Source organism: Lactuca saligna, chromosome 9 (genome assembly GCF_052625555.1).
Source record: "Lactuca saligna cultivar CGN05327 chromosome 9, ASM5262555v1, whole genome shotgun sequence".
In the NCBI taxonomy this organism is placed as follows: domain Eukaryota; kingdom Viridiplantae; phylum Streptophyta; class Magnoliopsida; order Asterales; family Asteraceae; genus Lactuca; species Lactuca saligna.
Genome location: NC_136425.1, coordinates 87248441 through 87258864, shown reverse-complemented (window position 1 = coordinate 87258864; position 10424 = coordinate 87248441).

Genomic DNA, 10424 nt, shown 5'->3' with positions numbered 1-10424 from the left:
GATTATAGGTACCGGGGAATGCCGATTTTAATCAGGGCCTTTGGATGAATATAACAACTAACTAACGCATTGACCTTAGGTATTAATCTTTTATCTTTTATCTTTCAATCCTTCCTAGGGATTTCTGTTAACTATCAAATATAAATCTTTTTATCTGATATTTAATAGTTATAACTTTTGATCTCATAATTATTTTGAATATATACGTATTCATATATATATATATATATATATATATATATATACACACACACACACACACACCTTAATTATGGTTATTTGAAAACATGATATTTGGGCAGAGTGAAAACTAAGTATAATGCATATCCCTATATTTGACATGCATAACTTCTAGGTAATATCATAGCTTATAACTAGGCTATCTGTAGCAACATTATCATAAGGATTTAAGCTTTAAATTGATTTGATATTTATAGATATAAATTTATTTTCATAAAACCATTTGATAAGCATATATCACCCCAATGTAAAACATTTAAAATAGTAAAATAGGGGACGTGAACTCACCCTAGTCGTGCGAAACCTTTGATGTAGGGTTAAATCAGGCTTGGACTCCAAGGACCGCTCCAAATGGTAGCAATTTCAAGATAGAGAGTGAGAGAGAGGATTGAAGGTGTGAAAAAATGGAATGACACCGCCTTTTATTTATAGTTGAGTTATGGAGGTGTGCTTCGGGCAAATATATACGGGCATCGTACGTGATCATCATGGATCCACAGGAAGTTGCCACATGTAACTCCTCCAGTTGACCATGTCTCTCGCAATCTAATCGAATCTGGTGTTAGTTTCACGACATGAAGAGATGTGCACCTGGCGCACGAGAGAAGATTTTGCTAAAATCATAACTTCTTCGTGCGAGCCCCGATCAAAGCCCTCTCTATATTTATGTGATGATCTCAAAGGGTACTGCAACTCACATTTAGGTTGTTTTAGCTAGTTTTGAATTTCATTTTTGTGCCTAACTGGGTAAAAATAAATGATTTTACAAAAATCACATCTCTCTCATACAAATCCCATTTGGGTTAAACTTTTTCCTAAATTTTAAATCTTGAGGAGTACTAGAAACTCCTTTTTTCACTTTTAGTGAAAAATCAACCAATCTATAAGTACCATTTTGACGTAATTAATTTTAATTAGGCGGTTGATTTATATTTTTATAAAATCCATAACTCTTTCCTTTGGAGTCAGATTTTTACAAATCTAATTTCCTTGATATCATGTTAATGAGTACTATCCTAGTGCCTTTACTAGTTTAGAAAACATTACAACTTTTTGGGTGCTAATTTTTTTTGAGCTTGATGAACGTTTTAACAAATAAATATAATGTCATATGTGACTCTTATTATCTCAAAAAATCATATATTACAATATTAAGCTATGACATCTATTTTCCTACTCTTTCCTAGTGGTGATTAGTGACAGAAACCTCTTGGTTGTCACAGTCTCCGCATGTTTAGGAGATTTTGTCCCGAAATTTTATCTTGTTGTCGGGTTTCCTTTGACCAAGTGAGGGTACTTGTCCTTCATTTATTCCTCTCGTTCCCATGTGTAATCTAGTCCTGGATTGAAGTTCCATCGCACCTTAATAATGGGAATTCGACTCTTCTTGAGTCGTTTTACCTCTCTGTCCATTACTTCGACTGGCTCTTCGATGAAGTTCAATTTAGTGTTAATCTAAATTTATTCAAGTGGAATGACGGGTGTATCTTCGGAAAGGCACTTGTTAAAACTAGACCCGTGGAAGATGTCATGCACATTATTAAGATATTGGGAAAACCTAAGTCAATAGACAACTAGACCTATTTTGTCAAGGATTTTGAATGAGCCTATGTACATCAGATTTAGCTTACCTCGCTTTCCGAACCATATAAATCCATTATAGAGAGATACCTTAACCATCATCCTGTCTCCAACTTGGAACTCTAGTAGTTTACGCCTTATGTCAACCTAGCTCTACTGACGGTCACATGCTATCTTCATGCGTTGTCTTATCTGAAATATCTTTTCAGTCGTTTCGTGGATAACCATTAGGCCTATTCATAGGGTACCCCTTACGAAATTTTGGCCAGTTAGGTATTACCAACTTCTCTCTAATAAATGGGAGATCGGCATTTTAGGCCATATAGTGATTCAAATGGTGCTCCTTTGATTCTCGTGTGTTAGCTATTATTATATGAGAACTCAACTAGAGGAAGGTGAGTATCCCATGCACTTTCGAAATCTATCACACATGCCCTGAGCATGTCTTCCAGCGTTTGGATGGTCCTTTCACTTTGGCCATCCGTTTGCAGATGATAAGTTGTACTCATATCCAGATGCGAACCAATGGATTTTTGCAAACTCTTCCAGAAGCGAGAAGTAGGCCTAGTATCTTTGTCAGAGATAATAGATAAGGGTACCATATGCTATCTGACAATATCTCTAAGGTACGTATTGGTTAGCTTCTCCATTTTATTCGTCTCTTTAATTGGTATAAAGTGGGAAAAGTTGGTTAATCTATCGACAACTACCCATATATTGTTATAACCACCAACAGTCTATGGTAATTTGGTAACAAAATCCATCGTGATTTGCTCCCATTTCCACTCTGGAATCTCCGGATGCTGTAACAATCCTGTGGGTCTTTGACGTGTTGCCTTAACCTTGGAACATGTTAGGCATTTACCTATGTAGGTTGAAATATTATCCTTCATGTTTGGCCACCAGTATAGGGCCTTTAGGTCCAGATACATATTGTCCGCTCCAAGATGAATGGAATATCTAGTCCTATATGCCTTATTTAGAACTAGTTCCTTGACCTCTCTATATTTCAGAACCCATTCTTGGTTTACGAAATATCTCATTTCATCATCCTTAATTTTGAGTTGTCTTTCCATTCCTACGATTCCTTCATTTTTAAGGTTTCCTTTCGTTAAAGCCTAAAGTTGAGCACTCCTAATCTGTGAGATTAGATTTGACTGAATAGTCATCGTAACCGCTTTGACTCTAAGAGGTTTAACCCGATCTTTACGGCTTAAGGTATCAGATACGATGTTAGCCTTTCCTGGGTGATTACAAATCTCACAATCATAGTCATTTAGCAACTCTAACCATCTTCTTTATCTCATGTTGAGATCTTTCTGATCGAAGATATGTTGCAGACTCATGTGATCCACGTAAACCATACACTTGGTTCCGTAAAGGTAATGATGCCAAATCTTCAGGGAAAAAACTACCGATCCCAACTCTAGGTCATGGGTGGCATAGTTGTTCCCATGCATCTTAATTTGTGTCGAGGCATAGGCTATGACCTTCTCCTTTTGCATCAATACACATCCTAACCTCCGATGTGAAACATTGCAATACACTACGAAGTCATCCGTGACTTCTGGAAAGGATAGTATCGGTGCGTTACACAACATTTCTTTCAGATTTTGGAATGCTATTTCGTGTTGGTCTCCCCAAACGAATTTTACTTTTTTTGGGTAAATGTTGTGAGGGGTGTGTCTATGCGATAGAAATTTTCTATAAATCTCCAATAATAGCCAACAAATCCTAAAAATTGGCACACCCCTATTGTCATCTTGGGCGCTTCCCAATTCTTTACCATTTCTATCTTGGAAGGGTTGACATGAATTCCTCTACTGCTTACCACATCCCCAAGAAAGTGTACTTCTCCTATCCAAAATTTGCACTTAGAGAATTTTGCATACAAATTTTCTCTCCTTAAAAGCTCTAGGATCACTTGAAAGTGTTGCTCGTGCTCTTCCTTGGTTCACGAGTATACCAGAATATCGTCAATGAATACAATTACAAATTTATCTAAATAGGGCTTGCACACTCGATTCATAAGATCCATAAAGATAGATGGGGCATTGGTTAATCCGAAGGGCATGACCAAGAACTCATAATGATGATAGCACATCTTGAAAACAGTCTTTGGAATGTCTTCTTCCATGAATCAAAGTGATGATATCCTGATCTCAAGTTGATCTTAGAGAAGTAACTAGATCCTTGAAATTGATTGAAGAGATCAGCTATTCTGGGTAGAGGATACCTGTTCTTAACGGTCAACTTATTTAGCTCTCCATTGTCAATGCACATAAAAAAGATTCGTCTTTATTTTTGACAAATAGAACGAGTTCTCCCTAAACAGAAAAGCTTGGTCTAATGAAACCCCTCTCAAGAAGTTCTTGTAGTTGGCTGAAGAGCTCTTGCATCTCCGAAGGTGCCAATATATAAGGAGACTTTGCTACTGGGGCAACTCCTAGAAATAGATCGATTCAAAACTCTACTTGTCGATCTGACGAAAGACCTCGTAGATCCTTAGGGAATACATCATGGAAATTTCACACATGAGGTATTTCCTTGATCTTTTTCTTCTTATTGTCTTTCCTTTCAATAATATGAGCTAAGAAGATGAAATACATTTTCTACAAGTATTTTCTAGCATTTATACAAGATATGATCCTAAGATTTCTATCAGGCTTGTCACCATAAAAGGTTAAGGGTTCTCTGTTTGTTAGGGGTAGATGTAAGGATTTCTCGAATAACAACACCTCAACGCGGTTAGAGGATAAGTATTCCATACCGATGATGTCATTGAAACTTCCAATGACCATTGGCATAAGGTCAGCGAGAAAAGTATGATTATATAACATTAAGGAATAGTTCCTAAGTATTTATTCAACACTACCGACATGGATGTTAGCCATTTGTACTTTATATGCTTCCTTAAGTTTACTAGATGGGGGATCTGTTGGATTAGGTGTATAAGCCCATAACTATTTGGTATGTACTTGAGCCGATTGTGAGCATAGACCTTTTGGGTTGCCTTCACCATAGCAACTAATGGGATGAACTAAGGAAAAAGAGGATTAATTATGATTTATTAATATATTATAACAATAATATATTAAAGGAGAAATCATATTGTTTAATTAAAGACCTCTAAGGCTCCTAAAAACGTGGCTAACCTTCTAAGAGAACCCTAGGACGTTTTTGGGGCTTCTTCCCTCTCTCTTTGTTCATCTTGTTGTCCATGGTGTTTGTGATTCCATTAGAGGTACAACATTTGGGGCACTAAGCTTTCAAGAGTCAAGATGAAGGAGATTTGTGATTGTTATTGCTACATAACAATCAAGGTAAGATCTAAACTCTTTTATTATGATAATATTGATTATTGTATGCTAGATCTAGGGTTTATGAGTTGTAGATGATTATTGCATGCACACCCATGAGATATGCTTTAGGCCCGATGGGTGCAATCAACCATCGGGTTGGAATACCCTCGGGCCTAAAGCATATTACCATTAATTAAATGTGTCCAAAAAAATAATTATACAACAAAGTAGATATTACCATAGATACTAAAGCATAACCCATGAGATACTCGTGACAAACATCTGGACAGGACTTCCTTTCTTTTTGCATACAACTCATACTATAAATAAGGTAAGTTTCCCAAAAGTCTGCAATTCAAAATCAAAATCTAAGAATAGAGGGGTATTTTAGGTAATTTACATGCTGAATAGACACCTCATATGAGACATTTTAGATGTTCGGGTGGTCTTATGATGATAAAAAGAAATCATCCAAGTGTCACCCCAATTATGAATGTAATAATAATATTAACAAACATAAACCACCTAAAGTTTTTAACAATTTTAAGGCAAATCAACTGAAACAAAAGAATATATCAATATACAATTCATTAATGTGAACTCACATGGAAGTTGGGCTTTCCAAAGTAACTGTTTGAGCAAGATTGCACACAAGTGTTAGATTGGACACAAGAAGCAGAATCTGGTCATATAACGAGTTTTGTGAGTTTCATTTTAAGAAAAACCGAATCTTTAATCAAATTTAACAATTTTCTTGAACATGTGTATTTGAATTCACAATTATGACTTTCCAGAATCAGCAAAATTGAATCTTCAATCCTCATAAGCTTATTAGATCAAGTGATTAATTACGGGAATTAAAAATGAAAAACTTACATTATTGACGTAATTCCACACACTTTGGCCCAAGATCAAAAAACCCCATCTGTAAAACAAAATTGTCACCAGAAATCAAAAAAAAAAAATTCAGATCAATGTTGTGACGTGTAATATATAAAAGAGAAAACAAGAAATGGTGATTGCGGAATACTATGTATGAACTGAAATTCTAGAGACCATCATCATAAAAACACAAAAAAAGACATGCATTTCGAGAAAACACATCTAAGTACAATAGGAGATACCAATCACCCAATTGATTTTTCTATTTAAAAATACCAAGATTTAAACTTACTGTAACTAAGTACCAAACTTCAAATTCAAGAAAACAACCCCTAATTTGAACAATCGATAATAAAAGAATGGAGATGGAAGAATAGAGAACGCTGCGTTTTAGACTTTTAGTTTTCAAGAATCGGTTGGAGGAGAACTGGGGAAGTAGAGAAGGAACAGATCGCTATGTCGCTTGCATTTTGTTGAAATCACATCGTCGTTGTGGAATTATTGGGGTGAATAACAATCATTTTTCTAGTCTATACAAGAAATAACTTTAGAATTTGGGACCTTTTAGAATTTAGGGCCCTAAGCAAGGGCTTAGTTTACTACAAGGTAAAGCCAAGCCTGCTCCTCGTCACCCTATCTTATTTGTTTGTTGAATTTATAGATATAATATTTTAATTATTCATATTCAAAAATTTGATATCAATATGGTTTACATATATAGAAACGTATATGCATACACAGGTCTGGCCTAATAGGGGGCAGGCTGGGCAATGGCCTAGGGCCCCAAAATTTGTATATGGCCCATTTTAGAAGTTTGTTATAGCAAATAGAAAAAGTCTGGTATGTGTTTTTCTGAAATTTTGAGGCCTATATGATGATATATAGAGTTCGATTCAGTAATCAGAAAAAAAATGGTGCCTGATTTCTCGGTAGCTTCTCGTAGGCACGTTGATTCGTTCAAGCCTAAAGCGGGACTCTTCAGTTTTCAATGCTAATAGCTATCGTCCTTGAACCTTGATTCTTGAACCGTGCCCTCGACCCTTCGTCTCTTCCACAGTCCCGCACTCCCGCTCCCGATATTAAAGGAAAACGAGAACAACTGATTTTTGAAATTGATTCCATCCAGACTTCCAATAATCGATTGAGCAATTAGGAAGCAATAACATCTGATCAGGTAAGAATAAGCAATTGATTTTTACTTTTTTTTTTGTCGATTTTCAAATTTCTTAGAGTGATAGAGATTTATCAATTTTCTAGATTTCGTGTTTTCTCTATTTTCTTCTCCATCTGATTAGTGATTTCTTATATTTTATCTGTCAAATAGATTCCGATTTCTGAATCATGATATAGATGATACCCAAAATCGATTTTGTTGACTTTTGGTTTCTGTTATCAGCCCCATTTAATCAACTTGAACTTTTCAATTTTCTGTTTCTGTTTTTTTTATATATACGATTTAACTTTGTCTCATAGTGAGTGTAGGTAATTATGTAATTGAAAAGGAAATATAAATCTTTTTGGAAGTAAATAGCAACTTGGCAACAACCTAGTGAGCCTATAAATTGATGAATCAGGTGTTCTTTTTCCATTTCTATATCTAATAATCTTATATTATCATTGTCTTCCATTTCTTTGTTTAAATAAAAATCCATATATAAGAACTATAAGATAACAGTGCTTCCTAGAAAACATCTATCTAGAAGTCAAAAAAGGAAAAACAAACAAAAACTAGAACAAGGTGAATAGGCTCACAAGGGATCCATGGATAAATTTATAAAAAAAATAGATAATCTCAATGCTTCAATTCAACATGAAAATATCACAAGTAATAATGAAAATAGCCACAATGATAATGAAATTAACACTAATGATTATGAATTTGATAATGAAAATAACGTTACTAATAAAGATGAAAATAATAATAATGAGAATGATTCGTAATGAAAATATTGTTACCAATAAGGATGAAAATAACACTAATACCAATGAAATTGATAATGAAGCCACTAATTAGAATGAACATAACACTAACGAGAATAAAATTCCCAATGAAAGTAATGCCACTAATGAAGATGAAAATAACACTAATAAGAATGAAATTAGTGTTGAAAATAATGTTAGTAGTGAAAATGATACGAATGAAAATGATCATCAATTTGTTCCACATTTAAATATTTATGATCAAAGTAATTAGGATAATATTGACAATAAATTAAGGGAAATTTTAGTTGAAAAAGGACCAATTAGAGAATCAAATATTGTGTTTCCTAAAGATAGTTTATCTAGACATTTTTCTTATGGTGCTTATACTAGAAAGCTAGGTAATGGTGAAACAAGTGATCAAAAATGGTTAATTTATTCTAAACAAGTAGATAAAATTTATTGTTTTTGTTGTAAATTGTTTAAACCTAATAATAATAATAACAATCAAGTTTCTTTGGCAAATAATGAATTTAATAATTGGAAACACCTTTATGAAAGACTCGATGAACATGAAAATAGTGCTCAATATATTTTATGTGTGCGATCATAGAATGAGCTAAGGGTAAGATTGGGTAACAATGAAGCAATTGATAAGGACTTACAACATATATATATATATATATATATATATATATATATATATATATATATATATATATATATATATATATATATATATATATAAGAAAAAGAACGTTGGATACAAGTTTTAATAAGAATAATTGCTGTCGTGAAATATTTATCCAAATATAATTTAGCTTTTCGATGATCTAACGAGAAGCTTAATTAAGATAATAACGGTAATTTTTTAGGAGTAATTCAAATGATGACAAAATTTGATAGTGTAATGCAAGATCATGTTAAACACATAGAAAATCATGAAACCCATAATCATTATTTAGGGCACAATATCCAAAATGAACTAATTTCTATTTTAGCTCACAACGTTAGAAATTCTATAATTAAAATTATTAAAGGCAAAATATTTTTCTATGGTTCTTGATTGTACCCCCTATGTAAGTCATCAAGAACAACTGACTTTAGTTATTCGATGTGTGAACATGTCTAGTAACAAAATAAAAGTGGAAGCATAATTTTTAGAATTTTTGAAGGTAGATGATACGTCTGGTTTAGGACTATTTAACGAATTATTATATGCAATTAAATCAATCGGTTTTAATATTGATGGCATAAGAGGGCAAGGTTATGATAATGATTCTAACATGAAAGGGAAACACCAAGGGGTTCAAAAGCGATTACTTGAAATTATTCTAAGAGCGTTGTATATGCCATGTGCTTGCCATAGTCTTAATTTTACAGTTAGTGATATGGCTCATTCATGTGAAAAAACTATTTTTTTTTGGAGTTGTGCAACAAATATTTGTACTATTTTCGAGTTCTACTAAAAGATGGAACATACTACTTGAAAATGTTCACAATGTAACTGTAAAATGTTTATCTAATACATGTTGGGAAAGTAGAATTAAAAGTGTCAAAGCTTTTAGGTTTCAAGCTTCTCAAATAAGGCAAGCTTTAATTGAGTTAGGTAAATCATGCAATGATGCTAAATCAAAACGTGAAGAAGCAAAATATTTTTCTATGATTCTTGATTGTACCCCCGATGTAAGTCATCAAGAACAACTGCCTTTTGTTATTCGATGTGTGAACATATCTAGTAACAAAATAAAAATGGAAGAATAATTTTTAGAATTTTTGAAGGTAGATGATACGTCTGGTTTAGGACTATTTAACGAATTATTATATGCAATTAAATCAATCGGTCTTAATATTGATGGCATAAGAGGGTAAGGTTATGATAATGGTTCTAACATGAAAGGGAAACACCAAGGGGTTCAAAAGCGATTACTTGAAATTAATCCAAGAGCGTTGTATATGCCATGTGCTTGCCATAGTCTTAATCTTACGGTTAGTGATATGACTCATTCATGTGAAAAAACAATTTTTTTTGTTGGAGTTGTGCAACGAATATTTGTACTATTTTCGAGTTCTACTAAAAGATGGAACATACTACTTGAAAATGTTCACAATTTAACTGTAAAATGTTTATCTAATACATGTTGGGAAAGTAGAATTAAAAGCGTCAAAGCTTTTAGGTTTCAAGCTCCTCAAATAAAGCAAGCTTTAATTGAGTTAGGTAAATCATGCAATGATGTTAAATCAAAACGTGAAGCAGAAAGTTTAGTTGGTGCCATAGAAAGTTATAAATTTTTACTTGGTATGATAATTTGGTATGATATTTTATTTCCTATTAATATGGTAAGTAAAAAATTGCAAACTAAATCTATGTGTATTGATGCCACCATTAATCAATTAAAAAGTATAATGTCATTCTTTGAGAAAATATAGAAATGAAGGATTTTCCCGTAGTTTAGATAATGCTAAAGCCATAACAATTGATATGGACGTTGAACCTAC